The 6,047-nt window shown below is 39.5% G+C and overlaps 2 pseudogenes; both read right to left on the bottom strand.

The window, feature by feature from the left end:
* Positions 1 to 1,624: 1,624 nt before the first annotated feature.
* Positions 1,625 to 2,942, bottom strand: LOC119569985 (annotated as a pseudogene).
* Positions 2,943 to 5,426: 2,484 nt separating this feature from the next.
* Positions 5,427 to 6,042, bottom strand: LOC119569984 (annotated as a pseudogene).
* Between the last annotated feature and the right edge of the window lie 5 nt (positions 6,043 to 6,047).

The raw sequence follows: 6,047 nt of genomic DNA, 5'->3' as shown, positions 1-6,047 counted from the left end.
ATTTTAAAATCAGAAAGGCAAAATTAGGTTTTCAGGTTTCTAAACCCCAAAGCTCGGGTGGGCAACGATACCCGTAACTTTTCGTTGATAATCAAATTGACTTGACAAAAAGATAGTATATTAGATTACTTTATGTTGTATATGAAAATTTGGTGATGCGATATATGTGAGTGTGTGTGTGTGTGTGGGGTGTGTTTTGTGTGTGTGTGTGTGTGTGTGGTGTGTGTGTGTGTGTGTGTTTAATATTTATACATACATACATAATGTATATATGTATGTATGCATATATAAAATATATACATATATATTATCATATATATACATATATACACGTATATAATACAAACATATATGAATATCATTATAGAACAAAAAACTGACTCGAATAAATGCATTAATTATATTTGCAATAGCATGGCAGCGGCTTCCCCCTGATACCCTTCCCAGCCCTTATATTCGCAATCTCAGGCCCCTCGGATGCGCGAATGCTCTTTTTTTTTATCTTGATCTCAATATTTACCCCCTGAGATCCAGTAAGACCATGTTTGCAACAGTAATTAGTAATGTACTGAACACGGTAAGTATATCCACACATAAACATAAGAAAAATAGTCCCGCATGAATGGAATAGCCATGACCGGGGGTGGCCCAATCGAACCACGTTTGTTTGGGCCGATCAAGCCCCCTCCTGCTGTGAATATTTGTTATCGCTATCATGCCGGGGGTATGTCAATCATTCGAGTATCAGTATAAAAATTATTCATCTATTTAACACAGGTAACACTATACACACACATAAAAATATATCAAATGGAATATATATATATACACATATATGTGAATATAGTATACATATACAATATATGTATCTATATATCAATACATGTTTGTGCTTTATATATATAAAATATATAAAATTTTATATATATATATATAATATATATATATATATTATATACAATATACTTATTTTAATATATATATATAATATATATATATATATATGTGTGGGGTTGTGTGGGGGTGTGTGTGTGTGTGTGTTGGGGTGTGTGTATGGTGTGTGTGTGTATTCATATTTTTTATCATTTGATCTTTCCATTCATGTATGCACTTTTTTATAATCTATACTTTTTTGTATGAGGTACAACAGAAATACAGAACAATTTTCATATATAATATTTATTCGGTATAAAATATAAGGAACATTTATAAACAAAACAATATTCATATGCAATAAACAAAAACATATCCGGGTATCTATCATTTGCAAACAACAAAAAACAAAATGAAGCAACAAAACAACAAACATTCTATAGAATAAGAATAATAACTAAAAGAATAGAATGACAAGCAATAGAGAGTCAAATTTCGGTAAAGGTATTTTTAAGTAAATTTGTGGTTCTCTGTCAGTCGCCCTTCTCCTCTCCTCTTCTCTGCTCTCACTCATTCTATTTTTTCTTTAACTGCTAAAAGGTGATTAACTTCTTTGGGAAATACAGGGGTAATTTAGCGCCGAGTGAGAACCCGAGAAGGAGGCGGAGAAGAGCGAAGGAGCCCCAAAAACCGCAATGACTTAGGACGCGGGTCGCCCCGAAGGGCCAAGGGTCGGCAAGACAACCTGGATTTAGGCCGAAGAGCCTCCAGCGGCGGTGCTGAGGCCACGCCGCAGAGGCTTGAGGGAGCGCTTTCCACGATGACCGGAAGGAAGCGCTGTTTCCGGTGACGTTGTAGGAAGTGGTGTGGATGTAGCCGTCGGGCATGAGGACGGACCAGGAGCCGAACACGGGGCCGAGGCCGTCTGATCTCGGCCTTGTTGTGGAAGTTGCCGGTGGCGGCGTCGCTGGTCTCGTACTGGTACGAGTACGGGATGATCGGCTGCAGCGCGAGGGGATCGGGTCGTGAGAACAAAGCAGGAGATATAACGAAGCTTAACAATCGGACCACACTAAGTAATTTTGAAACTATCTAGGTTTTGAGAAACTTATCTGTAAGACTGAAGATGTGATGGTGATACAGTGATCCCGGGAAACTTTAAGAAGAATACGATTTAAAGGAACAGCCAAGCAACAAAATCCAAACAAATCTGAATAAAAAAGAACAAATTCTCTTTAAAAGCTTTGAGTGAAAGTGCCCCTGAAAAGCATTACATAAAAAAATTGTACCCTTTTTAGAAACTTTGTTCTGTAGAAAACATTTAACGTACATAACGGGCGCTGTTTCCTGCTGTTGGGTGTGGCCGAGGAGCCCCCAGCACGGCGGTGAGGACGACGCGATGACGAAAACCTGAAAACGGGAAAGTAAAGGCAAACACATTATGCAAAAATAATCCCATTCTTCCAACCTATACAGTAGATCTCGCCAGGGCTATACTTATAACTTAACAGATGAGGTACGTTAATCCAAAAAAAGGGTATTCAGGAAAACCCCCGGCAGTTCACACGTACTTTCATTTTCGGTTGTCTTAAGGGAACCCTGGTTGGCGACACAGGAGGACGAGGATAGAGGGAGTGGAATGGCCAGGCTACAGCGCGACCTTATATATATGCGTTGGCCAAGGAGGGCAGTGGCGGCGTTCGGGGCAGACAGAGAGGGCGTGTATACAGCATGTATATATATATATATATGTATATATACATATACATACACACACACACCCCACACACACCATATATCATATATATATTATATATATATATATATATATATATATATGTGTGTGTATGTGTGTGTGTGTCTGTGTGTTGTATGTCTGTGTACATACACACACTCACACACAAATACAGCGCGCGCGCGCGCGTGTGTGTGTGTGGTGTCTGTGTGTCTGTGTACATACACACTCACACAGCTGTGGTAAGCTGTGCTGTAGACAGTCAGTGGCTGCCCTGGAGTCTGCATGTATGACCATGTGTCCTTCCCTGAGGACGTGTGGCTAGGGCTCCCATGATCGCAACTGCCTCTGCTGTAGCGAGGAGGCGTTGTCTGTTACCCTCATGGATTATGTGCTAGAGAGCCGGCGCCTGCAGTGCGGCTTAAGGGATCGACTGATCCATCTGTATAGTAGGTTCTGCTACCGGAGGAGTGATGGCGCAAAGACTCTCTCGGCTTCTGCCCTTTAAACTAGGCATGCGGTTTTGATTCTTTCTGATTGACAAGCTCATAACAGAGGACTCGATTGAGGTATGTGCCCACGGCGGGCTTCAGCAAAGTCAGGGTGGGGGGAGTCCATTCCCTTGGCAAGTAGTTACTCTTTTAGCTGATAGCGAATTAACACCCGGTTTTGTGTGGCAGCCAGTTTTTTGCAAAGAGCTCGTGATCTTGTTCTAGGCGCCTGGGTATTTTTTGTCTCGTGTTTGTGTTTCCCGGGTGCCTGGATGACCTTTGAAAGGAACTGTGCTGCCATTGGGTCACTTCGTGATTTCCAAGGGGAAGAATGTTTGAGGACATTCGTCCACACCCAAACACACACACATACACACACACACACACACATACACACACCACACACACACACACCACACACACAAACACACACACACACACACAACACACGCACACACACATATATATACATAAATAAGATATATATATATATATAGATATATATATATATATATATATATATATATAATGTATGTATATATGCATATATATGTCAATATCGAACTTTATTCGACATTAAAAAGGGTTTGTATTAAAAACTGTAAAGTAAAAATGTCTGAACCATGTAGAATGCCAGATCCCCCCGTTCTTTTAACAACATATCAATACAGCAAATTCAGTGTTATAAATAATAGTGTAAATTATATTAATTATCCAAATGGTTAGTTTGTTGAAGTGTTCACAATTCAGGGGGCAGATTTTCAAACGTTTTTCAGACGGTTTCTGTGCCCACCCCACACGTAGCTAAGCACCGGGTTTTAAAAATCTTTTTTTGCCGGGAAAATTTGAAGGTTGTAATGTTGAAAAAGCAAAGTAATATAAATTAAATCCATATGAACTGAATTGTAATAATTAAGGACGGGTTTCTACTCGCCATTCACAAGCAGAGAAAGAAAAAGAGATTGGGAAAAAATCGTGGCCAGAACATGCCATAATTCTGTCAGCCCCAAAGTCTGTTTTCTTTTTTTCCCCTCCTTTTGGTGCAAATACAACTCAATTAGTTTAAAGAAGACAATGCCGACTGTTTTAAGGAATGAACTGGGAAAGGGATAATAGATCAAGGTAAAATGTAGGAAAGGAAATATGTGAAAGAAAACGTAGATGTATTACTTATTCAGCCAAGTAAAAATAACGGAAAATATCGTTGAGTTGGTGTTTTGTTTTCTTTTTTCTTTTTTTTTTTAATCTATCTTCATGATTATTATTGATTTATAATTAATAGGCAACGGGGGGAGTATAAAGTTAAATTGTTGTTCATAGATTTGAGTTGATTAAGAATATTCCCGTCATTTTGGGATATTATTACTACTAACATTAAACCCACTGTAATATGCCACCTGTTTATCATTATGCGATATTAATAAAAGGAATTTACTAAAACTGTTTTCATGATCATTGCATCTTCTGCCAGCTAGCAGAGGAAAAAATTTAATCTATCACAAGTGATGCTATTCACATTAAAATCAGGAAAGTCAAAATTGGGTTTTCTCGGGGTTTTCCTTAAACCCCAAAAGCTGGGTGGTGGCAACGATACACAGTAACATTTTCGTTGATTGTATTAAAATTGATCTGACAAAAAGATAGTAGTAATTTAGAATATACTTTATGTTGTATATGAAAATTTGGTGATGCGACATATATGTGTGTGTGTGTGTGTGTGTGTGTGTGTGTGTGTGTGTGTGTGTGGTGTGTGTATTCATATTTTTTTACATTTGATCTTTCCATTCATGTATGCACTTATTATTAATCTATACTTATTTGTATGAGGTACAACAGAAATACAGAACAAGTTTCATATATAATATTATCGGTATAAATATAAGGAACATCTTATAAAACAAAACAATATTCATATGCAATAAACAAAAATCATATCCGGATATCTATCATTTGCAAACAACATAAACAAAATGAAGCAACAAACAAACAACAAACATTCTATAGAATAAGAAATAATAACTAAAAAAATAGAATGACCAAGCAATAGAGAGTCAAATTTCGGTAAAGGTATTTATAAGTAAATTTGGGTTCCTGTCAGTCGCCCTTTCCTCTCCTCTTTTCTGCTCTCACTCATTTTATTTCTTCTTTTAAATGCTAAAAGGTGATTAATTCTTTTTGGGGAAAAACAGGGTAAATTTTGCGCCGACGTGAGAACCAGAGAAGGAGGCGGAGAAGAGCGAGGAGCCCAAGAACCGCAAGACTTAGGACGCGGGTCGCCCCCGAAGGCCAAGGGGCGGCAAGACAACCCGGATTTAGGCCGAAGAGCCTCAGCGGCGGCTGCTGAGGCCCCGCCGCCAAAAGGCTTGAGGGAGCGTCTTCACGATGACCGGAAGGAAGCCGCTGTTTCCGGTGACGTTGTAGGAAGTGGTGTGGATGTAGCCGTCGGGGATGAGGACGGACCAGGAGCCGAACAACGTGGCCCAGGGCCGTCTTGATCTCGGCCTTGTTGTGGAAGTTGCCGGTGGCGGGGTCGCTGGTCTCGTACTGGTACGAGTACGGGATGATCGGCTGCAGCGCGAGGGGATCGGGGCGTGAGAACAAAGCATGAGATATAACGAAACTTAACAAATCGGACCACACTAAGTAATCTTGAACTATCTAGGATTTGAGAAACTTTTCTGTAAGACTGAAGATGTGATGGTGATACAGTATCCGGAAGCTTTAAGAAGAATACGATTTAAAAGGAACAGCCAAGCAACAAATCCAAACAAATCTGAATAAAAAAGAACAAATTCTCTTTAAAAGCTTCGAGTGAAAGTGCCCCCGAAAAGCATTACATAAAAAAATTGTCCTTGTTAGAAACTTAGTTCTGTAGAAAAAAATTTAACGTACATAAACGGGGGCTGTTGCCTGCTGTTGCTGTGGCCGAGGAGCCCGAGCACGGGGGT

This window comes from Penaeus monodon, unplaced genomic scaffold (genome assembly GCF_015228065.2).
Source record: "Penaeus monodon isolate SGIC_2016 unplaced genomic scaffold, NSTDA_Pmon_1 PmonScaffold_20537, whole genome shotgun sequence".
Classification (NCBI taxonomy): Eukaryota; Metazoa; Arthropoda; class Malacostraca; order Decapoda; family Penaeidae; genus Penaeus; species Penaeus monodon.
The sequence above is the reverse complement of the archived record's forward strand: the minus strand, read 5'-3'. Positions and strand labels throughout refer to the sequence as shown.